Source organism: Macaca fascicularis, chromosome 5, assembly GCF_037993035.2.
Source record: "Macaca fascicularis isolate 582-1 chromosome 5, T2T-MFA8v1.1".
Taxonomy (NCBI): Eukaryota; Metazoa; Chordata; class Mammalia; order Primates; family Cercopithecidae; genus Macaca; species Macaca fascicularis.
In genome coordinates this window covers 52,047,004-52,073,451 of record NC_088379.1, presented here as the reverse complement: position 1 = coordinate 52,073,451, position 26,448 = coordinate 52,047,004, and the positions used below count along the sequence as shown (strand labels likewise).

General features: G+C 38.6%; 1 protein-coding gene across 3 annotated transcripts in view; it reads right to left on the bottom strand.

The window, feature by feature from the left end:
• Positions 1-26,448, bottom strand: part of RASGEF1B (RasGEF domain family member 1B) — a 613,701-nt gene that overhangs the window by 350,841 nt on the left and 236,412 nt on the right. The gene's annotated exons all lie outside the window — the stretch shown is intronic.

Sequence of the window (26,448 nt, the reverse complement as noted above, 5' to 3'; positions counted from 1 at the left end):
AGTTTAAAAGCACGGCATAAGGCGGCTACATTCAGTCCAGGGCCCAACATGGCATAAAACGCACTGTGGTAGTTCAACAGACATTGAGAAAATAAGTCCAAATGAGTACCATTATCCCTAACACAAAAGAACAGCTTTCCTAAATAAAATACACTATTACGTTCAAGTAAAGAAACATTCTCTGAGGTGAAAAGAAACAACCCTAAAGAGGCTCCTGACTTGAAAGCAGGAAGAATCATCCTTAGTGGGGTTCTGGCCCTTCCAAAGCAGTGTTGACTTATAAATAAAATAATCATGATTAATAATACATTGTATTTCCTCATGAAATAGGATAGAAGGCCTCTTGTTGTCTTTTAAAAAAAAGAACCACGGGAAGGAAAACAGGACAACATTGAGCACTGATAGTAAGTTGCCCTGAGAAACATCCCGAAAGTATGGTATAAAATGACAAGAAAATGGGATTCAACAACCAGAGGTTCTTAAGCTATATTTTCTCCCTGTCTTTAAGAGCACAGTCAGGGATGTGACAAAATCAAATCCATTCCCTTTCTTCACAGATATGAAAGGATATCTTATTTGTAGCTATTGTAGAAAAGGCACCAAGATAACGAACAGAAAAACCAATTTCACCTGAGGCTGTGGGCAAGCTAGTGGAATCCCATGAGATTCAGCAATAATGTCAACAACAACAAAAAAAGCCCAGGTCTTTTCCTAGACTATCATTTTTCCATCAAAATTAACAGCATGGTTATCAAATTTTAAACTTTTTAAATGGAAGCAACTCTGACCTCATTAGGTCTGTACTTCCTTTCAAGAGTCCATATCCCATAGTAGAACATAGGCTCACTGATAATACTTCGATTCCTTTTTATGGAAACCTCGCCCGCCCGAAAGCCAGTCCATCTGTGGTTTTTTTGAGGAACCTCCATACTGTTCTCACAATGGCTGTATTAGTTCACATTCCCACCAACCGTGTATAAGAGCTGCCCTTTCTCCCCATCCTTGCTAGAACTTGTTACTTTTTGTTTTTTTGATAATAGCCATCCTCAGTTGGAGTCAGATAATAACTCACTGTGGTTTTGATTTGCATTTCCCTGATGATTAGTGGATATTGAGAATTATTTTCATACATTTGTTGGCCATTTGTATGTCTTCTTTTGAGAAGTGTCTGTTCAGATCATTTTCCCATTTTTTAATCAAGCTGTTTGGTTTTTTGCTGTTGAGATGTTTGAGTTCCTAGTATATCCTGGATATTAATCCCCTGTTGGATTAGAAATATTTTCTCCCATACCATAGGTTGCCTTTTCACTCCACTGATTATTTACTTCGCTGTACAGAAGCTTTCCCATTACTGAGCATTTCTCTAAAGAAAAGGAAGAAATCGGTACATCAAAGAGACATCTGCACCCCCATGTTTACTGCAATACTATTCACAATAGCCAACATATGGAATCAACCTAGGTGTCCAAGAATAGATGAATGACAAAGAAAATGTGGTATACATATACTGGGAAATGTTATCCACCCATTAAAAAGAGTGAAATGCTGTCATTTGTAGCAACACGGATACAAGAGGCAGACATTTTGCTAAGTGAAACAAACCAAGAACAGAAAGCTAAACACCACATGTTCTCACTCACATGTAAAAGCTAAAAAAGATGGATCACGTAGAAGTAAAAAGAACAGAGGATACTAGAGTCTGGGAAGGGTAGGAAGAGGGTGAGGATGGGTACAGATTTGTTAAAGGATACAAAACTACAGTCAGATAGAAGGAATAAGTTCTAGTGTTTTATAGCACTGTACTGTGAGATGACTGTAATTAGCAATAACATATCATATAGTTTCAAAGAGCTGGAAGCAGGATATTGAATGTTCCCAACACAAAGAAATAATACACGCGCCAGGTGATGAAATCCAGGGTAATATGCTAATTACCCTGGTGGATGACTATTCATTATAGGTATTGAAGCATCACTATTTACCCCATAACATTTTTTATGTGTCAATTTAAAAATAAAAATAAAAATCACATCAATTGGACACAAGAAATATTTGTTGGACAAACGTGAAAGAAATGAACAAAGGCAAAAGAGAGCTAATTGGGTTAAGGGGGTTGCTGATATCAAAACTTAAACGTGTGTGTCAAACTTTCAAATAAAAATTAACAAAATAGTTCTATATGAGGATGTATATACATATGCATGCATATTTTTTCTGCCTCACCTCTTTCCCAAAACTATATGAAGCACAGCAAAAGTAAGGCAAAATAAATTACTAAAATAAGATTTTTAATTGGAAAGAAGAGGAAAAAGTAAATATCCAAAGTATAACAATGAGTCAGGTGGTTGTGATTGAGTGAAAAGACTAACTACAATCTTCCTGACAAACAAGACGAAGGAAAATGTGATAAGTTGTATAAGTCATTTTGATATGAGAAGAGGAAACCTACTACTTTCCCAAGGGAGATAAAGTTTTTCCCAGAACCAAGCTCTGATAAAAATTTCCCATGCGAGGAGGGAGCAGGGATCACTCAGTGACATAATGACAACATGTTTACAATTTCAGAGCAAGTAGAGAAACATCTGAAAAGAGATGCCTGATGAGGTTGAAGCAAAACTTAAAGTAGTCACCTTACATACCACAAAAAATTTTCTACAATCAGTGATTCCAGACAGGTTCATGTAGCTTGGTCCATAAATAAGTATATAGACTTCTTTATCAGAAGTCGATAAAGAAGAAAACACAATCTTACATAGATTTTCACAGGTTTTTTTCCTATGACATAAAAAGTATAATAATAGCCAAAATAAGAATTTAAACAAATGTACATTTATGAGTATGTACTACAAACCTGGTTCTTACATAAATCCTTTACAAATATTACTCATTAGCATTTGCAACAATACTATCTAAGCACTATCATCTATTGTTTACTGAGAAAGAAACAGACTCAGAAAGGTAAAGAAACTTTGTCCAAGAAACTTGTCACATAGCAAAGTCAGAATTAAATCATAGGATTCTCTGACTTTTAACTAGTATAATCTTTTTTTAATATTTTTTATTTTAATTCTGGGATACATGTACAGAACATGCAGGTTTGTTACATAAGTATACATGTGCCATGGTGGTTTGCTGCACCTATCAACCCATCATCTAGGTTTTAAGCCCTGTATGTGTTAGCTATTTGTCCTGATGCTCTCCCTCCCCTTCCACTCCACCTCCCCCGGACAGGCCTAGGTATGTGTTGTTCCCCTCCCTGTGTCCATGTGTTCTCATTGTTCAGCTCCCACTTATGAGTGAGAACATGTGATGTTTGGTTTCCTGTTCCTGTGTTAGTTTGCTGAGGATGATGGCTTCCAGCTTCATCCATGTCCCTGCAAAGAACATTAACTCACTCCTTTTTATGGCTGCATAGTATTCCATGGTATATATGCCACATTTTCTTTATTCATTCCATCACTGATGGGCATTTGGGTTGGTTCCATGTCTTTGCTATTGTAAATAGTGCTGCCATAAACATATGTGTGCATTTATCTTTATAGTAGAATGATTTCTACTCCTTTGGGTATATACCCAGTAATGGGAATGCTGGGTCAAATGATATTTCTGGTTCTAGATCCTTGAGGAATTGCCACACTGTCTTCCACAATGGTTGAACTAATTTACATTACCACCAACAATATAAAAGTGTTCCTATTTTTCCACAGCCTCGCCAGTATCTGTTGTTTCTTGACTTTTTAATAATCGCCATTCTAACTGGTGTGAGATGGTATCTCATTGTGGTTTTGATTTGCGTTTCTCTAATGACCAGTAATGTTGAGCTTCTTTTTCATATATTTGTTGGTCGCATAAATGTCTTCTTTTGAGAATGTCTGTTCATATCCTTTGCCCACTTTTTGATGGGGTTGTTTTTTTTTCTTGTAAATTTGTTTAAGGTCCTTGTAGATTCTAGATATTAGACCTTTGCCGGATGGGTAGATTGCAAACATTTTCTCCCATTCTTTAGGTTGCCTATTCACTCTGATGATAGTTCCTTTTGCTGTGTAGGAGCTCTTTAGCTTAATTTAATCCCATTTGTCAATTTTAGCCTTTGTTGCAATTGCTTTTGCCATTTTTACCACGAGATCTTTGCCCATGCCTATGTCCTGAATAGTATTGCCTAGGTTTTCTTCTAGGGTTTTTATGGTTTTGGGTTTTACATTTAAGTCTTTAATCCATCTTCAGTTAATTTTTGTATAAGGTATAAGGAAGGGGTCCAGTTTCAGTTTTCTGCATATGGCTAGCCAGTTTCCAAACACCATTTATTAAATAGGGAATCCTTTCCCCATTGCTTGTTTTTGTCAGGTTTGTTGAAGATCAGATGGTTGTAGATGTGTGGTGTTATTTCTGAGGTCTCTGTTCTGTTCCATTGGTCTATATGTTTTGGTACCAGTACCATGCTGTTTTGGTTACTGTAGCCTCATAGGTTTGAAGTCAGGTAGCGTGATGCCTCCAGCTTTGTTCTTTTTGCTTGGGGCCGTCCTGGCTATATGGGCTCTTTTTTGGTTCCATGTGAAATTTAAAGTAGTTTTTTTATAATTATGTGAAGAATGTCAATGGTCGTTTGATGGTAATAGCATTGAATCTATAAATTACTTTGGGCAGTATGGCCATTTTCACAATATTGATTCTTTTTATCCATGAGGATGGAAGGTTTTCCATTTGTTTGTGCCATCTCTTATTTCCTTGAGCAGTGGTTTGTAGTTATCCTTGAAGAGGTTCTTCAAGTCCCTTGTTAGCTATCTTCCTAGGTATTTTATTCTCTTTGTAGCAATTGTGAATGAGAGTTCATTCATGATTTGGCTCTCTGCTTGTCTGTTGTTGGTGTATAGGAACGCTTGTGATTTCTGCACATTGATTTTGTATCCCGAGACTTTGCTGAAGTTGCTTATCAGCTTAAGGAATTTTTGGGCTGAGACAATGGGATTTTCTAAAGGTAGAATCACGCCATCTGCAAATAGAGACAATTTGAGATATGTTCCACCAATACCTAGTTTATTGAGAGTTTTCAGCATGAAAGGATGTTGAATATTATCAAAGGCCTTTTCTGCATCTATTGAGATAATTATGTCACACAGCAAAGTCAGAATTAAACCTTAGGATTACGAGTATGATCTTAACTACTGCCTCCTGTAGTAACATAACGATGCCTGAAACCCACTTGTTTCTTCTCATAAATATTGGACCAAGAGACTCAAATATGCATTTTTTAGAAGAAAGAGGAAATAAACTGCTGAAAGTATATATTAAAAAGTGATAATTCTATAGCTTTGATATTCTATAATTTATTGTCTAAACTATGCTTTCAGGCCATTTAGATGGCATTGTAACTGAAGAACAACTTGAAGGAATTTGTCCTGCATCAGAGCTTTCCAGTAAGAGTTATCCTTGAAACAATCCTGGAAATAAGAAATATGCACCTAGAGTTCTAGACAAGATTATTAGTTGAATTGCTACCCAAACGGTTGATGACAATACCCCATTCAAAAAAGAACTCAGTGTGTAAAAATTTTTAATAATTTTTCAGATAGAAAAAGACTTTTCAGGCCAGGCGTGATGACTCATGCCTGTAATCCCAGCACACTGGGAGGCCAAGATGGGTGGATCACTTGAGGCCAGGAGTTCAAGACCAGCCTGGTCAACATAGCAAAATCCCATCTCTACTAAAAATACAAAAATTAGCCGGGACTGGTGGCACAGGCCTGTAGTCCCAGCTACTTGGTAGTCTGAGACAGTAGAATTATTGAAACCAGGAGGTGGAGGTTGCAGTGAGCCAAGATTGTACCACTGCATTCCAGCCTGGGGAACAGAGTGAAACTCTGTCAAAACAAAAAAAAAAAAAAAAAAGAAAGAAAGAAAGAAAAGAAAGAAAAGAAAAGAAAAGAAATAGACTTTTCAGATATCTTCCATTCATCTCTAACCAATGCCATGCCATAAAGTAATGGTGGTCTCTGATTATATAACAATTGGTCCTAAAAGCCAAATCTCCCACTGGGGTTTGTTCTCTTGAGTTTGGGGTTTCCCTTCACCTTCTTAAAATAATAAAAGTACACTTGCAAGATATAAACTCTATGTTCATGATTAAGGTCTGGTTTTTGCTTGATGCGCCACATAAGTAATTTATTAAACCTCTTTTTATTTTAATTACGTTTCTCATCAATCTTTATTAATTTCAGGGTTAGGAGGACAAAGATCTCTTAAAAATAATTACGTTAGAATAGTCACGGCTTTGAAGATTCTCAATACTTCAAAATACGAGAAAGACTTCACGGAGGAGGCAATAGATTTAAGAATGTATTATATTAACAAGAGATACTAGAAAACTGGAGTTCCCAAATTCCCTGTTAATCCTTGCCTCAGTCCACTTGTAGATATAAGTAGGATTGAACAGAGTTACATTTAAGATAAGCATGAAGGGGAAACAATAGCTCCTGACGTCACCAATAGCAGACTATGAAAGCTGTAGTTTTTCATTTCCTAAATGCTGTTTCTTCATAGAGACAGCTATTCTTGTTTCCCTAGGAGAACTTCGTCGGGCTGCCAATCATGATATCACCTCAGTCATCAGTCTCAGCTACAGAAGTGGGCAGCCAAGCCAGGCCAGTCACAGAACCACATGCTCTAAAACCAACGATTGGCTATGGAACTGCCACATGATCCTCAAGAGCCCAAGAGGTCCTCCCTGGACCACTCTAATAATGCCCATTGGAAAAAAAAACTCTCCTTATCTGTTTGACAGAAAAGTATAACTATGATCTGAGGCTTTGCAGGAACCATTGTTTATTACAAGAAAAAAAAGCATGTATGCTATAAGAGAGAATTACAGAAACATGCAAAGTGGGAGAGAAATAAGTAGAGAAAGACAACATTGCTTGAGCCTCTAGTGTCAGCCATTTGGCATGTCTGCAGTCCACCACTGAATTCCCAGATAGGGGAGTCCCAGAGGCTTGGGGTTAATCTCTCTCACAATATTGATTCTATGGATAAGGTAAAAATGAGCTAACTCCAAAGTTGTCTAAATCACAAGGGCCTAAGTAGGAGGTATTAGTAATATTTCCTTCTGATTTGTCTCAAAACATGACTTCAAATGTTTATATATTGGTTAGTGCTATACTGATATACTTATTGGAGACATACTATCTACATAAAATTTAGAAATCAAACGTTATAGGTGGTCCTACTTGAAACTGGATTTTACACCAATCTTTTCATTCCTTCTCTGCTTTCTTCTGTGTGAGAGCATTCACAGCTCTCTTAATTCTGGGCTCTCTTAATTATGGAATTTGAAGACACTAGAAAATTTAAGCCCTGAACTATAAGTCTTCAATTATCAGACTACTGGGTATTAGATCTGTTCAACTCTGTGCATTGTCAGGATGTGAAATTATAACCAGGGACTGTGGTGGTTAAATACATTTGTCAAATATAACTGCAGAGAGCATTCTCTGCTGGATTTACTCTCTACAGGTAGGCAGCGTGGATAACAGAAATGACTGGAGGGCTCAGGATGGCATTGCATTTCCGTTGACTTCATTATTAACTGTAGAACAAAAAGGGAGGAAAACTAAAATTCTATTCCTATTTCACATAGCTAAAAAGTCTGTCAATTGTCACTATATTTCACAAATGTTGTTTTCAATAACATACATTAGATATTTTCAAATGCTGACAAGTGTATAGGACAAAACATAAGTTCTACCCCTTAGTTAAACCTGAATGTTTTTAAATGACAAAAGTCTAACACGCACATCATAGAAATCCATGTAATTTAGAAAGACATAATATAAGATGTAGAATTCTCTCTCCCCCAAATTCTACTCCTTCTCCCCACATTTAACTATTAACAAAATTTTTTATGTATCCTCCCAAAACCAAAAAGTTGAAATTGACTAGTAAATGTGTGTCTTTGTATATATCCTTTTATTTACGTCAATGGAATCATTCATACTGTTCGGCACTTTTTTCTTTTTACTTAATTTTATATCTTGTAAAACATTCATATTAACACAGAGATTTCTTTCTTTCTTTTAAAAAGCTGTATAGTCTCATCATTTACATAGCCCATTCCTTACTGATAAACATTTGTGTTCATGGTTTTCTGCTATTGCAAATAATTCTGTAGTATGTATGTGTATATGTGTATGTCATATATGCACATATGTAAACATACATATATATCACAAGCGCACATACATAGGAATCTCAAAATATATACATACATGTATATCACAACCACACTCACATATAAGTATCTACATATCTCACACACACACACACACACACACACACACACACACACACACACACCCTTTTAGGTATTATAATGACATTTTTCCCCATCTGGTAAAATCTGCTCTGTTATTTAATTCACAGGGCAAGGTATAATTAACAACAAGGCCCCCATGTGTTATGATTGTTATGATCCTTGGAATGAAGGTGCTACATTTTGCAAATGTGAAGAGTCATCATTAATGTTTTATCCTTAAAAATTGAATGGCTTCTTTTTATTTGAGAAGAGTTGCCATTGAGTTTTGTTCTAGAAAATGAAGTACAATGAGACCTTTCTCCTACATCCTAACTCATTCATGCTTTGTCTATATTCTCTGATTTAATCATCAGTTTAGTGAGCTTTCCTATTCTGCAGAAAAATTTAACAGTAAAAATAGAAACAATACCCATTCCATTCCTATACTGAAGCAAATACCATCTTGTGCCGTGTTTGTGTTGTATGTGGGAAAGACAGGCCTTTCTCAAAACTTTTCATTCAGGTACCCAGTCCTGCCAAGACAGTAACACTCCACCACTACTCAGGGACATATTCATCTATAAATCATGTTATACATGCGTGTTTATCTCCATCAGTATATACACAGAATACAGTCTTTTTTAATGAGCCTTGTTCCTGACTCTTGAAGCAAAAGTCACTTTGTAATCACCAAAATTGCCCCCTCTAAATGTGAGAAAACACAGGTTTCTGCATAACACTCACTTCGCATTTTGTATTTAGAAGCCCCCAGAGCTTCTAATACAGTTGTGCAGACTGGAAACTGAACTTTGAAGGTTAAACAAGTGCCTTCGACTAGTAGCATTTCTTACAGTGCATTCGTTATGATACTTGACACAGCACATTCCTAGATAATTATTTTTTAAAAAGAAGTCATTTACATAAGGTTTCCTCACCAAGAAAATATTAAGCACACCTCCAAGTTAGTTTGCCACTCTGATATAGTGCCTGGTTGCTATGGTTACCACCTTCCCAGATGCATTTATCTCTGGAGGAAGAATGTAAGATACCAATGAAGGGATCTATCACTGACTACACTCACTATAGTGTATACTGACTATAAAAGAATAATAAATGCAAATAGATTCCAGTTTAAAGTCATTTTTTAAGCCATAGCAAGGGCTCTTAACTTGTATTCCATTTCTTTTTCTTTTTTAATTTCTTTTTTCCTTTTGAGGGCAAAGTTTTGCTATTGCAATTGTAGCTGTTCTATCAGAAACAATTTTGTTGAATCTTTAAAATAACTCATCCAGCCACCATAATTCTTGTCTACCAAGGAAAAGACTGTTAGTTAAACATCAGGACTTTCAACATGAAATGAATTGCTCCAGAAAAAGAAAAGTTGACAGCACAGATTCAAAAACAAATTGGTACTAATATTGAATTGTCCTTTTGGGTCTATGGAAGGTGTGTTTGTGTGTGTGTGTGTGTGTGTGTGTGTGTGTGTGTGTGTGTGTAATCAATTACAAGGGAAGCAGAAGCATTTCACTGGAAGAAACACAGAGGAACTTAACACCTAGAATCTGTTCAACTTAAAAGAAAACTAAACAGGCTCTATAGCTGAAAAATAAGTAAATACATTACAGGATGCTCATCCACATACCAAAAGGCTTTACTCTGTAGCTCCCTAAATAACCACCACTAAAACGGCATTGAACTAGGAGCATATTTTCCCACCCACATCATGTAAGTTGACATGTTTGTGTTTTTATCTGGTCTTTATGAAGATTTTTAAATGTCAGCAGAGAATTTTAAAAGTTAGAAAAGCTTTTGTTTGTTTCAAAAGCATTTGAAGTCCATATCTCAGAAGTAAACACTGTTAACATTCATTGTACTTGTATTCAGTGACTAAAAGTGGTTATAAAGATTCCAAATTCTTGACACATATTTCCACATTGTCCTTTAGAAAGGCTATACCTTTCATATCACTGGTGTATCAAAATGTCCATGTCACTGAACCCTTTTATTTTACCAAAATCCTTTGATCTAATTGAAAGGTCATGATTTTCTATAAAAAGCCAGATAGTGAATATTTTTGGCTTTGTAAGCTATAAGTCTTTTTTGAGACAGGGTCTCCCTCTGTCTCCCGGGCTGAAGTACAGTGGTAAGATCGTGGCTCACTGTAGCCTCAACCTCCTGGCTCAAGTGATCCTCCCACCTCCCAAGTAGCTGGTACAACAGGCCCAAGCCACCATGCCTGGCTAAGTTTTTATTTTTATTTTTTGTAGAGATGTGGTTTCACCATGTTGCCCAGGCTAGTCTTGAACTCCTGAGCTCAAGCAATCTGCCCACCTTGGCCTCTGAAAGTGCTGGGATTACAGGCATGAGCCACTGCACCCGATCGCCATCCAGTTTTTATTGCAAGTACTCAACTCTTGTCACTGCACATTGAAAGCAGCTATAGACCACAAGTAAACAAGCGGGTACACTTATTCCAATAAACTGTGTTCTAATAAAACTTTATTTACAAAAACAGGAAGCTGGCCACATTGGGTCCATGGGCTATAGGTTGCCAAAACCTCTCAGAACTATGTGGTTCTACAATTTTAAAAATGAAGATTTCACATTCTTAGAAATCTACAAAGAATCGTGTGTGTGTGTGTGCGCGTGTGTGTTTGTGTCTGCGTGTGTGTGTGTGTGTGTGTGTTCTTGTTGTAAAACCTACAAACAAATTCATTCATCATAAGTGAGCAAAAAAGGAAAGGGCAACTTAAAACTGACAGTGCAGAGACTCTCTAACTTCCGAAAATTAATCCCCATTTCCATAGCTAAAACTCATATAGCACTTTACAACTTATAGAGCGCGTTCTCATTTATTATCTCATTTGATCTTCCAACACTATGAGGTGGCTATGATTATCCCAACTTTACAGATGGGGAAACTAAGGCTCAGTGTATTAGCTGTGAGATTGAAGCCCAGACATGACTTTGTTACCACAACTTCTGTTTAAAGTATACACCAAACAGAGAAGTCAGTACCAAAAACTCTCCTGATAGTGCAAACCCAGAGAGGCAAAATTACAGACATATCTTTCCTCTGCTTTTCAGGTAAATTGCTTGTTTTCTCTTTAAGATCTGAAGATTTTGTCAGCAGAAATGGGTGGTAATTAGTAAGATAAGAGATTGATCTTGTATTCTAGTCTGCTAATGTTTGTTTTGTGCCAGAATTGTCCCTGTGGCACCGAGCCAAAAAGAATGAAACAGCTATAAATGTCTAGGCAGAGGCCTGAAAAATAAATTACAAGAAAGAAAATATATAATTAGGAAACCTGTGAACTAAATTTGAAGATATTCACAAGCTCTGTGAGTTTTTGCAGTAGTGACGAGAGATTCAGATACCAAAGAGCAAAGGAGAAAATTGCACTTTTTTTCCTTGAAAGAAAGACACAAGGAAGAGTGCTAAAGCATATTGAAAGGAAGAGGTTGGTAATTTTTCGTTAACTATAGAGGCAACGTCAACCAGTGACCACAAAGAACATTCTGCTGACCTTGACCATTTTTCCTCTCATCTATGTGCTGAGCTCTATGCATAGCCCTCAGGCAAACACAAAGCAGAGTCAGGCATAGCTCTGGAACTCCAGTGCATGTTCTCTGAGACTTACATCAGTCTGCACCTTTGCCAGTAAAGGACTCTTCCATTCACATTAGTTAAGAGCCAGGCTGGTCAATGGCCACATATTGCCCAGTTACTCCCTGTTATTCTTCAGCGCTTGAGGCAGAGCTTTAGCAAGGCCCTCACAAATCTTTCTTCCCACGTTTTCCAGTTTCCAAACACAGCTTTCTATACAACAGCTACAGGGGTATCCTGATGTTGTCTCCTCTTTGAATGCACTAGGCAAGTGAAGTTGCACTGCAAACAGCTGGCTGCTGTGAGGCCTTGGTGCCAGCTCGGATGCATGCAGATGGCTAGGTTTTCCAAGTACTTGCATGTTATGGGCAGTTTGCAAAGTCAGCACTGGGTTTTGGAAAAAGAACAAGCCCAGAGACAGCCAAGCCCATTTACTAGAACACAGTAGTGAGCTGCTAAAATTTTCTTTGGAAACACAGCCCTGAAAATGTTCACAGAATGCTGCTAACCTCCGCGACTTGTGGTCCAGTAATGAGTTGATCCAAAAAATGGGTATAGCTGAATTGGAAGGAGAAGGGCAGGTCGTAAGAAAGTTGGCAATCAAGTCCAAGGTGGTAAGCAGCAATTCCTGGAGTGGGTTATAGTTCCAGCCTCTGCTATTAAGTTATGTTACCTCAGCAAGTAAGTTCAGCTCTCGGGACTGCATCTTCTCCATTACAAATAAGGGAAAGACAATGTATTCTATGATGTTTGTGCAAAGATGAAAGGAGAATGAGTTTTCTAAACTGTGAAATGCTATCCAAATGTCAGGAACTGTTACATACTTATAGATCTTCCTCTATTATGAATCACTAGGGATGTCATAAATTATTCTTGTGCAAGTTTATCAATACCACCTCAGAGATATACTGAACATCAACTGGCACTTCAATAGCATCAGTGTAAACACCTGGCCCACAGCCAGTCACCATAGCATGGAATTAAGAGGGAAAAGAGAGTATGTCTGTGGTTTTGGAGTGTTTCCTTGTACTCAAAAGAAGAGCCAAAATTTCAAGATTTGATGAAAAATACAAAACAGAATCAATCACCCTGCCCAAGTTTGTATATCCTTCACATAAAGTATTTTATTACCACCATTTTATAGTCACCTTACTGGGCCTAGAATAACTGATGCTAGATTAAGGAAACTATTTGTGTGGGAAGTAATCTAAAAATATAGTATTTTTCCTCTTAACTGTAATTATACCCTGTATTGTACATAGAATATCCTGTCTGAGGTTGGAATGATTAATTTTATGTGTTAATTTGGATACATATATATATGTGTGTGTGTGTGTGTGTGTGTGTGTGTGTAGTGTGTTTTGGAAAAAGATATATTTAATATTATATATATATATAAAAAGAGATATTTCATTTCACATATATATAGACACACACACATATATATATACCTCCTATTGGTCTGTTTCTCTGGAGAACCTTGACAAATAGAGAGGTCGAGTTCCATTACTTAAACAAAAATAAAAAGGAGAAAATGAAAACAAAAAAAAAAAAGAGGCACCTTCCTTTAAGATAGCTCCCCTTAAATTTTTATTTAAATGGTAGAGGCTGTATTATTTCCTTTAAAATACTGTGTCTTAAGTGTACAAGTTTATAAATAATTTAAAAGGTACTTTATTTAAGCAAGCACTTAATAAATTAAAACAAAAGCTGTGATAAGAAGTAGATTACATGGGACACATTTTGACAAGTATTGGATTGTAAATTTGTGGCAGACAAGGTTCCTTGTACCATATTTAGTTGAATCTCTGATCTGTCAGACTGAACCATATGAAATTGCTGATATTTGAATGTGTCTGACTTATTTAAAAGGAGCATTTTCATTTGGTTCAATCTAATAGGAATATATTACATTTTCTACATAATAGTCAAGAAAGAGCATTTTTAGATTACTTCCCACAAATAGTCTCCTTGACCTAGCATCAGTTATTCTAGGCCCAGTAAGGTAACTATAATATGGTGGTAATAAAATACTTTATGTGAAGGATATACAAACTTGGGCAGGGTGATTGATTCTATTTTGTATTTTTCATCAAATCTTGAAATTTCAGCTCTTTTTTTGAGTACAAGGAATATTATGTATATATGTGTGTCTGTGTGTGTATGTGTATATATATATATATATATATATATATATATATATAGAGAGAGAGAGAGAGAGAGAGAGAGAGAGAGAGAGATTTATTTCATTAATTGGTTAATCTATTATGGAGGCTGGTAAGTCCAGAATCTGCAAGGGAAATCCTGCTGGAGTCCCAGGGAGGAGCTAATATTGCAGTTCAAGCCCAAAGGCCATCTGCTCTAGAATTCCCTCCTGTTTGGGAGAAGTCAGTCTTTTGTTCTACTCTAGTCTTCACTGCTTGGATAAGGCCCACCCACATTATGGAAGGTCAACAGCTTTACTCAAAGTCCCACTAATTTAAATGTTGATCTTACTCAAAGGCACCCTCACAGAAACATCCAGAGTAGTGTTTGACCAAATATATGGGCATGGTGGCCCAGCCAAATTGACACATAAAATTAATCATTCCAACCTCAGACAGGATATTCTATGTACAATACAGGGTATAATTACAGTTAAAAGGAAAAATACTATATTTTCTAGTAGCATTAAATTTATATTCTATATGTACTTTATCATAATAAAATTGTGGCTGTTTTTCCAATGAATCTTTAAAACAGAAGTTGCTTCCTTCACACCCTTAAGAAGTATGGCAGGCAGACAGCAGGCAGAATGGTCTCCCTTTTGGGTAATATTTCTGAAGGAGGCTCCATTCCACCTCCTCAAAAGCTAGATGTGACATGTTTACCTTCAACATTCGAATTCGGCTTTGAGAACTGTATCAAACATCTTGAGATAATTTGTCTTACATAACCAAGCCTGGAAACCACCAATACACTGAAAAAATCACACAGCCTCTTCCTGTCAAAAACCAATAGAGATTTTGCTCTGTTGAGCTACATATAAAAGAAGGAGAAAATGACCCAGAGCCAGGAAACACGGAATTATTTTTAAGCCTATTGATCAACTTTCCCCACGAACCTCTAAACTCATTCATTTAGATTCCATCTGCTTAACTGATCTTTACAGGGCCTATTGAGAGATGAGTAATAACAGTAACTAGGAAAAAACTCACTTTGAAGTTCACCCGCCCTCACCCAGGAGTTCACAGTGTTTCAGAGGCTCCAGGGTGCAGGCTCTGAGAGCAGCTGCAAAGCCCTCTGGGAGTAGGGAGCAGGGCAGAGATAAAGGCAAAATTAACCTTCTAGCAATTTCCCACTTTGAGGACTTAAGTCAGCGTTTAATCTCGTTGGGATGTGGTTTTTCCTGTTGGCTTTTTAAAATTAAATTTGTCAAATACAATTCACCTAATCTTATATGTAGTATTCTTATTAGGGTATTACCATGTAAAATATATTATCATTACAGGACTATTACAAAGGCTAAAGCTCAGAAAAATAGAGCAATTATCATCACTCATAGATCCATGGAGAGCAGTATGGCATAATGGAGAAAGAAGTATAATAAATTTGATTTCAAAAACCATATCCACCTTCTTCGCAGTCAGGCATTTCCTACGGTTTCTGCCCCAATCTCACTGGCCTTTCACCCATCTCTCTGGGGAAGGAGGAGAGTTATACAGGGTGAACCTTATCCCCTCTCTGCATCCAGAAGACTGACTCAGCAGGTGCACATGAGGCCCAAGAGAGAACAGCATCCCAAGTATTTTACTCATCAATAACTTTGTGATATTATATGTATCATGCTGATATGTTGCATTTAAAAATTAACCTGATATAGTCTTATCCTCAGTCTTGCATTTTATTCTTCCAATAAATAACAAGCCCTTTTTCTCCAGATCTATTTCTTATGCTTCCTTTGTTTCCTTGATAATGGTTTCCACAAAGCTGAGCACATAGAAGGACCAAATGAATGTGTAATAATCTACTTTTTTTTTTAATTTCTGGGGTAGGCAGATTGAAGTGAAAGAGGAAAAGGTGGATGTTTAATTCAATGTGTTATTATGGTTTTTGTTTGGTTGACTGGTTTGGGGTTTTTTTGGAATTGTTTTTAGAGGTGGGGGTCTCACTCTGTCACCCAGGCTGGAGTGCAGTAGCACAGTCACAGCTCACTGCAGCTTGACCTCCTGAGCTCAAGCAATCCTTTCACCCCAGCCTTCTAAGTAGCTGGGACTACAGGTACAAGACACCATGCCTAATTTTTTATTTTTTATGTTTAGTAGAGACAAGGTCTTGCTATGCTGCCCAGGCTGGTTTCAAGCTCCTGGGTTCAAGTGATCCTCCTGCCTCAGCCTCCCAAGATGTTGGGTGGTTTTACTGAAGTGGAAAAAACAATGAAGCATACTGCCTGTTTTTTATCAAATATTTCACTGTGGATCTCAGGCATTATAATATTCTAGGGTTGTGAAAATAAGACCCACTCCACAGGTCAGGGAAAAAAGGGTGGCAACTGAGAATTTCACAGGTATGGCTACAGGTTTAAGATATGCTCCACATCCCCTTTCTCTTTCTGTGTGCTTCCCTGGAGCGCTCTAACTAGCCCATGACCCATCTCTCCCACTATGAACCTCAAAGCCTTCTATCCCCAGTCCTGGGCCATAGCCAAGTGAATAGGGAAGATACTTGATTTAAACCTGGCAATCAGACTTGAAACTGGGATGGTCTCTCTGTGTGGCTGCAGCAATAATTAACTCTGGAACCAACATTCCACAATGCAGTAGATATTCCACCAGGTGTATTGGTGAGCAAAGAAAGCTGGTCCCAAAGAGAATGAAGCTATTAGGCAGAAAGGAGAAAAGGAGAGAGATGGTGAAAATCCCAGTGTCTAGGCTCAGCTCCTTTCTGAGGTCTGCCTACCTTCCTGCCTTTGGGCCTATGATTCATTCGTGCATTCTTACAAATAAGTTATTGTTTGTTCAGCCAGTGTGAATCAATTTCCGTTTATTACAACCAAGAGTTCAAGTTCATACAATGGGGATCTATCTATTCTGGAAGGCAAAGGGGAAAAGAAGAAGAAAACATAACCTGGTGCCTTTTTAGACAGATAAATTTATAATAAAAATTATTTCTTTTCAGTGGAGGCTCTTGAGCCAACTCAGGCATCTGGTATTTCAGTTAACCACATACACAACCCATCATTATCATCCTTCTGGCTTCTTAAAGCTGAAATACAGTAACCCTAAAGTGTGAATAAATTCTATACAGCATGTTCTTTTTCCTTTAGCCTAGTAGATGCACAGTTGCCCTCTGAGACTGTGCTATTTTTTACAGGCCATAAAAGAATATTCATTACTGTTGGTGGGATCACATATATTCTTAGGGGGAGCCACCCATCTCGGATATGTAAGAGGAAACAAGCATAGAAAAGGTCACCCTCCCATGCTTGCCTACTTTTAAACTTTATTTTTATTCTCATTATCTTTGTTACTCTTCTCATACATGCCGACAATTCTTATTAGTCCATCACCTATTTCTATACCTTTAATAAATGGTTCGTTTCCATGTTTCTACCATCATCATGGTTCTTCCTTACTGTTCCCAGAGTATATATGCTTCTATGATATTGTATTCTAAAACACACAAGTTAGTATGTATTTTTAATTCTCTTATCTCTCCCACCAGGCTGGAAGCTACTTACTGGAAAAGGCTGTGCCTTAATTACTATAATCTTACTATCTCATACATTGACTAGAAACGAATTTTTGATGAATGGACAAGTGTATGAGTGAGTGAATGAATAAATGGCTTTGCTCCATCTAACATTTCTGAGAGTTCAGTCCTATATTTTAAATGTGTTCTCCATTTCTTTTTATCAGAATAAATGACTAGCATGCTCTCTGACTGAACTTCTATAATTATATCCTTTTTCATTTAACATCCTATACTTATCAAGTTTTCTTAAGAGAGTATGATGATTTTTTGATGTGTCAATCTGGCCAGGCTATAGTCCCAGTCATTCAATTAAACATTAATCTAGTTGTTGCTGTGAAGGTATTTTGTAGTTGTGATTAAAGGCCATAATCAGTTGACTTTAACAGAGATTTTCCTAGATGATCTGGGTGGGATTGATTCAATCTTCTGAAAGTCATTAAGAGCAGGACTGAGAAAAAGGAGAGATTCCCACTGTGGGTAGCAGCTTCAGCCCAAGCATGAGAGTTCTAGCTTTCCTTCTGGACAGCCTGACCTACGGATTTCAGAATTGACTACCCAGACCCACGACTGTATAATGAATGGAGCACAGCAGCCAATGCAAGGCTTGATTCTATGGATAGCCAACTGTTAATCTGTGTATCAGTCAGGTTCACACAAAGAAAGCAGAACCAGTAGGAGACACAGATTAAGAGATTTATTGCAAGAAGGCTAGAACACTCAGTTGTTGCTGTAGCAGAACTTTCAAGGGGTATTTTATTCACTTTACATTTCACATCTGTTATCATTTTTGTGGCACATAACTATTGTTAATGCTATTTACCGGCTTTCTCATTTTATATCCATCTTGTAAACTTGATTTGAACGTTGTGCTTCAATCTCATCCTCTGGCTGATTTATTCCAAGTAGCTGGCTTCATATATCAGACATCGGTTGTTGTGGGCTCCATCCTTTTTTCTCAAGATATAAATTCTTCCCTCAAACTGTCATTCTTACAATACAGAAAGATGTATGTCCTTAAATAATTTTTCCATTCCACATATCTTTTGAGGAGGATATGCATTCACAATTTATTTTTGTGAACATCTTCCAACTCAGATTCCACACAAGAGAAATCTCACCTATGTACAGCTCTCCTTTCCTCCTTCATCAACAATGGGTTTCCACTTTGTATCTGGCTTCATTGTTGGAACTAAAATTACATCAAGTTTCTCTTCTGTATTAGGCCATTCTTGCATTGCTATAAAGAAATACCTGAGGCTGGCTGGGCGTGGTGGCTCACGCCTGTAATCCCAGCACTTAGGGAGGCTGAGGCGGGTGGATCACGAGGTCAGGAGATCGAGACTATCCTGGCTAACATGGTGAAACCCCATCTCTACTGAAAAAAAAAAAAAATACAAAAATTAGCCACGCTTGGTGGCAGGCGCCTGTAGTCACAGCTACTTGGGAGGCTGAGGCAGGAGAATGGTGTGAACCCAGGAGGCGGAGCTTGCAGTGAGGCGAGATTGCACCACTGCACTCCAGCCTGGGCAACTGAGTGAGACTCCATCTAAAAAAAAAAAAAAAAAAAAGAAAAGAAAAAGAAATACCTGAGGCTGAGTAATTTAAAATGAAAAGAGGTTTAATTGGCTCATGGTTCTGCAGACAGTTCAAGAAGCAGGGTGCCAGCATCCACTTCTGGTGAGGGCCTCAAGAATCTTACAATCGTGGTAGAAGGTAAAGGGAGAGCAGGCACATCACACAGTGGGGGGAGTGGCAGGAAATTGCCACACACTTATAAACAAGCAGATTTCATGAGAACTCACTATCATGACTTTAGCAGCAAGCCATGAGGGATCTGCTCCCATGACCAACCACCTCCCACCGGGCCCCACCTCCAACACTGGGGATTACAATTCAACATGAGATTTGGGCAGGAACAAATATCCAAACCACGTTATCTTCTTTCCAGCCACATAAACTGCACTGTTAGTCTTCCACACTTTATTCTTGTTTTTTTTTTCCCCTTACAGTCTAGAAAAGCCACATACTTTATTATTTTTGTGTGATATATGCCTACTGTAACTTAACATATATATTTTTTCTTAAGAACATGTTTTATCCACTCCCATCTTCCCATGTCCTATGTAAAAGCCTACTTTTCTTATTATATTTCCCCTCTCTCTTCCTTGGTTCCCTTTTGCTGCCTCTTCTAATAGTTCCAATTTGCACTTATTGTGCAGATCCAGCTTGCTTACTTGGCTTAGCTTTAAAAATGTTGATCAAGTAACCATTATATGGCAGATAGAACACAGAGGTAGATAAAAAGTGTCTTGTTATTTAAAGAGCTAAAAGTAAGGAAAGGCCTAGGAACAACTAAATTACAAAGCATGCTTTTAGTTCTGGCTTCAGCTAATACAGTGGCATCTTGCTTTTAGTGCTAACCAGTTCTAAGTATCTCGCACGCTGCATTTATTAGAGAAAAGATCTTTTTAAAATGTCATTCTTCTGCTTAAAATTCTTCAGTGCATCTTCGGTCTGAAGGATGGAATTCAAACTACTTAGGAGGTCATTCATGATCTGGTCTTCGACTACTACTTATGCCTCATCTTGCATCATACTTCCATTGGCCTATATCTCTGTGTATACGTGTGCATATCTGTGCATGCATGTTCAGGTACAGGTGGGCAGTGGGGTGGGTGAGCTAGGCCAGAAGGCTTAAAGGAAAATAAAATCTGAAAGCCTAGGGGGAGAGATAGAAAACATGACCAAATTTAGAAATGGGTGCAGGTGGTTGCTGAAATCAAGTATGAGCCAGATTTTAGAGACAGAGTGAAGGCAATGGGTCAGAATCAAAGCGTAGAGTGCTAGTGGAAGCCCTGAACTCTGTCAGCTCGCCTTTGCAGCTTGTGTTCACAGTTGTCTTCATTTAAAAAGGCTAGAATAAGGTGAAGGCTGGTGCATGACCTTCTCTTGTAATCCATCCCTGGACAGTGGGTCTCAAGGCCATTCTGGATTTATCAGATGGTATACAGCAGCATGGCCAAGGAATTGTCCAGGTGAGGGGTAGGCTGAGGCCCATACCTTCCCCTTGAATCAGGTGTTGGAAAGGATTGTTGTCCTCTGGGATGGTGAAATCCACTCCTATATACTCTGTGTCTGCCTAAGGCTCTGAGGACTAGGCTCAGAGTGGATGTGGGGGCAGAATTTCTGAGGGGCAGAAGTGATGCGGAGCAGTGAAAGCCAGGGTGAGTCCACAAGCACAGGATATTAGAAATAGAATGCCATCTTTTTTGTTTGCTTTTTAAAAATAGTTCAAAAGAGTGGTCCCCAGATCCTTTTATGGGAAAGATTCTGTATTTGTACTTGGAAATTAAGGTTTCTTCTATTCAGACTGCTTTCCTGATGACCAGGTCTATAAGAATTAGCATCAAATTGCCTCTTGACATAAAAAGAGTATCTTGCAAATCTTCTTGAGTAACTGACAGTTTTTCCAGGTACCTGCCAGATATTGAAGCTGTAGTATTTGGAGGTACAATAAAAAATACGGAAAGAAGCTGTAGGATTTTCCGTATTGAGGAGGGTTTTAAATCATTATATGTTAGGTTTAACAGTGTTAAGATACATGGAATGGCAGGTTATATGTAGAAGGGGCCAGGATTCCACTAACATGTTACATTGTACCATCAGCATGAAGATGAGGATCCCAGGATGGATGATTCTGGACACACAATATTTTGAACTGTGCCTTCTAGATCCATCATATAAATTGATACCTGGAATCAGAGTTCAAGCATTAATTGTAGAGGGAGGAATTTCCCTAATGAAGAGTACAAAAACTCTGTAACTATTATGTGCTCCTCTGTGTTCTGCCATCTTAGTAAGGGCAGACCCGTTGTAGTTGTGGGATGGAGGCAGGTTCATGGTGAAATCCATCATAATGGCAATCAGTCCTTGTGGATTAAGAGCAAATCTACTCTCCACTTTGGGATTTTGGATGTATCTGGTCCATGCACATTTGTTCCAATGACTGGTGTGTGTGTAGGAATGGGTCTTATCATGAATAGGGCCACCAAAAGTCCCTATAATCATGTTCAGGGTCTTGGATTGGCTATTAAAGGTCAATCAATGGTAATATGGCAATAAGGCAGAGCTGTACTATTTGAGTTACCTGCCCATACAAACAAATAACTAAGTGACAAATAATTCATAGACAAGATCCTCCCATCTCTGTATTTAATATCTTTTGGGGGCCATTCTTGGGTAAGTCTGAATTTCAGCAAGTTCTCAGCATCTTCTGGCTGCTGGGAAATCAACCTGATTTCCTCTAAAAACAAAAATCTGCTATAAAAGCCAATACACACACAAAGGGAACAGAATAGAGATCCCAGAAGTAAATCCATGCATTTATAGTCAACTGATTTCAACAGACACCAAGAAAATACAATGGGGAAAAATGACAGTCTCTTCAATAAACAGTATTGGGAAAACTAGATATCCACAGGTAGGAAAATGAAAGTAGACCCTCATTTCTCATCATATACAAAAATCAGCTTAAAATAGATTAAAGACATAAACACAAGAACTGAAACCATGAAGCTACTAGAAGAAAATACAGGGGAAATAACATTGGTCTGGGCTATAACCCCAAAAGCACAGACAACAAAAGCAAAGTAGACAAATGGGATTACATCAAACTGAAAAGCTTCTGCACAGCAAAGGAAATAATCAACAGAGTGAAGAGACAGCCTGCAGAATTAAAGAAAGTATTTGCAAATCATACATCTGATAAGGGATTAATATGGAAATATATAAGAAGAAAACAACCCAATTTAAAACCCAATTTAAAAATGTGCAAAAGACCCAAACAGATATTTCTCAAAAGAAGACATACAAATAGCCAATAAGTTTGTGAAAAAACTGCTCAACATCACTAATCATCAGGGAAATGCAAATCTAAACCACAATGAGACATTATCTCACTTCTGTTAGAATGGCTATTAAAAGAAAGACAAAGATAACAAGTGTTGGTGAGGATGTGGAGAAAAGGGAACACTTGCACACTGCTGGTGGGAATGTAAATTAGGACAGCCATTACAGAAAACAATATGGAGGTTCCTGAAAATATTAAAAATAGAACTACCATAAGATCCAGCAATCCCACTACTGGGTACACATCCAAAGGAAATGAATGAAATCAGTATGCTGAAAAGACAGCTGCACTCCCATGTTTACTGTAGCACTATCACAATAACCAAAATATGGAATCAACCTAAGTGTCCATCAACAGATGAATGGATAATGAAAATGTGGTATATATATACATATATAGAATACTACTCCACCATAATAAAGAACAAAATCCTGTCATTTTCAACAACATGGATGAACCTGGAGGACATTATAGTACATGAACTAAGCCAGACACAGAAAGACAAACACTGCATGATCTCACTCATATGTGGAATCTGAAAAAGTTGGTCTCATGGAAGTGGAGAGCAGAATGGTGGTTATCAGAGGCCAGGGTACTTAGGGAGAGGGGGAATGGGGAGATGTTGGTGAAGGGATATGTAATTACAGTTAGATAGGAGAAATAAGTTCAAGAGAGGTACTGTAAAGCATGGTGACGATGAATGATGATATATTGGATTCTTGAAAAAAAAAAGCAGAGGTAGTAGTATGTGAGGTAATGCATTTATTAATTACCTAGATTTAACTATTCCTCAATGTATATGTACTTCAATACATCATGTTGCACACAATAAATATATGATTTTAAAGTCTGCTTAATGGCAGATTTGGCAGCTGCTAAATGAATTCAAAGACATAAGTTACATCTTTGATCTTTCAGAGTTTGAGACTTCTGACACTCCCTGATATTCTGGTTCATAAGGAAAGGCAGTTGACTATTCAGGTGTCAGCAAGTGGATGTAAAGCTCCATGCTGGAAGACTGAATCCCTTCTGGCCCAGCTTAGTCAAGCCACCTGTCTGCTCCATGCTCTGTTGGTATCCTGGAATAGTCATATTTGATAGACCTCTCCTAGGCAGTGTTTCCAACCTTTGGGAAAGTTAACATAACCTGGAACTACTTGCTTTGGGGACAAAAATGCTGCCACTGCATTGTTGGCAGCATGAATTTCAATCAAAACAATCAAGGTAAGACAAGATCAGGCAAAAATTGTATATGACTTAGGAACAGAAGCTCATTTTTCTCTCATGTACCAGTCTGGGGTGAGTGTTTCAGGTTGGCTGTCAGCTCTGCTTCATTTGTTCTTTCAGAGCTCTGGGCTAACAGTGGTTCTGCCAGCTTCAACATGTGGCTTCCAAAGCCGCCCTGATCAGCTAGCAGGAAGGGTGCAGAGAGGCCACGGAGAAGCCTGTTCACTATTCTAAGAGCCCCAGCCCAGAAGCAGTGAACATCACTGCTACTTTTTATTAGTGAAAACTCAGTCTCATGAACCACAACTAACTGTAAGAGGAGTGGGAAATTTAACTCTTGTCTAGGTAGACATGTGCCCAGCACGCTCTATTACTAGGGAAAAATGGATGAAAAGGTTTGGTGGGCAGATAGGCTAGCAGTTTCTATCATAGAACAAATACAGGTCAGAAGTCCAAATATTTATTGATGTCTCTCAGGGAAAATCAGATCATTTAGCAGAGGATCTCAATCAGAGTCTGACCTATTAGAATCATCTGGGAAGTTCTTCCTAACCATGTATGCACAAATCCTACCGGATACAATGACAGATCCTATGTTTTTCTTGAGAGTTTAAGTAAGGACGGATATATGTATTATATTTGGACAGTACTCCCCAGGGTATTGTGAACCAAATACAAGCCTTCAATTTGTCAGTCTGTGAAGCCCGGATGAACTGGTTTTAGAGAGACAGCTTCATGACTCAAGCTTTCTAAGGAGCAGATCTAAGAGATGTGAGTCTAGTTCAAAGAATCTCAGACAGTGACAACACTGAGGCCACATTAGAGGTGGTGTCAAACAAAGATCAGTGAGGGAGGTGCCAAAGCTTTCCAGATCACCCAGCAGTGGGGACCTGGAAGCAGCACCCATGCCATGGAGGAGATCAGGTTGGTAGCAAGCTGGGTCCACTTAACCAGGGCCATTGCATCAGAAAATACACTTAGACATGGGAAACCACTCACTCCTTTATTTCACTGGTTCTTAACTCTGGCTGCACATGAGAATCCTCCAAAGAGCTCTCAAATTTGCCACTGCCCAAACCGCATGCCAGAACGAATGAATCAGAATCTCAGGGAGAAGATGTAAGCTCAGGAATCTGCAGTTTATTAAATTTCCTCAGGTGTTTCTGAGGCACAATAAGGACTTAAAACTGTTGCCTTAGCTTCTAACCTTAGGAGCAGAAACACATACCATTCTGTCTCCTTACTTGACCTCTCCAGTCTCCGTGGCCATCAGCAGAGCTATCTGCTGCTGTGTGCCTAAGTCTGTGTTCTCACCCAGGCCTGTGTTTCCCAGGTGCAGGGCATAAAAGATGGTGGCAGCAGCTCCATCCAAGTGGGTGATGGAAAGCCCAATCTCTTAGGAGGATTGTGATACCACCTGAGGAACCAGGCAAGGGTGGCCACCTGTCATGTTGGTGACTAAAGGGGAATGAGTTCACCTGGAAGAGGCCAGGGCCTGAAGAGAAAGCTAGGTCAGTAGCAGCATAGGAAAGGAGAGTCAGGAAGTGTTGATGATCCAAGGGACGCCCCAGAGGCAGACATCTATCTTAGGGGATACAAAGTCAGGAATTTAAATCTGGAAGATAAGAGCAATCAGTAAACCAAATGGGTGTGGATCAAACAGAAGTGAGTTGGGACAGGGTTGGCCAGGGTTCCACATGATTTTCTTCAATGCCTTCCAACATATATGGTTTATATCAACGGTCCCCAACCTTTTTGGCACCAGGGCCAGTTTCGTGGAAGACGATTTTTTCCATGGACCAGGGCGTGGGGAGGAATGGTTTCAGGGTGATTCAAGTGCATCACAGTTATTGTGCACTTTATTTCTATTATCATTGTATTGTAATATATAATGAAATAGTTATTCAACTCACCATGATGCAGAATCAATGAGAGCCCTGGATTTGTTTTCCTGCAACTAGACGGTCCCATCTGGAGGTGATGGGGGACAATGACACCCGAAGTGTGTTGCTTATGTCCAGTCTACTCCCTAATCTCGTTCTGGTTGCTGTCAGTGTAGAAAACCCTGCTTCACAAAGGATGTTGGAAATGGAAGCAGGCTTTCCAGTACTTTTGTGGCAATCTCAGGATATTCCACCTTGACTTGAATTCAGAATGTACAGAGATTCGAAGCTGTCTCAAACATACTTTTAAGGCCACCAGATGCAGCTGTACAACTGAAATACATCAACTCGCTTGCCATTATAAAGCCTGCCACCAGCTCACTTGTGACTCACTGATACAGTTTTGATACCAGTTTGCAAGTACCTGATTTATGATGGTCTCTGTGCAGTCAAACCTCTCTGCTAATGTTAATCTGTATTTGCAGCCACTCCCCAGTGCTAGCATCAACACCTCAGCTCCATCTCAGGTCATCAGGCATTAGATTGTCATAAGGCGCTCACGACCTAGATCCTTCGCATGCACAGTTCACAATAGGGTTTGTGCTCCTATAGGAATCTAATGCTGCCACAGATGTGACAGGAGGTGGAGCTCAGGTCGTCATGTGAGTGAAGATTAGCAGTAAATACAGATGAAAATTCATTCATTCACCCACTGCTCATCTCCTACTGTGTGGCCTGATTCCTAACAGGCCACAGACCAATACCAGTCCATGGCCTGGGGGTTGGGAGACCCCTGGTTTATATT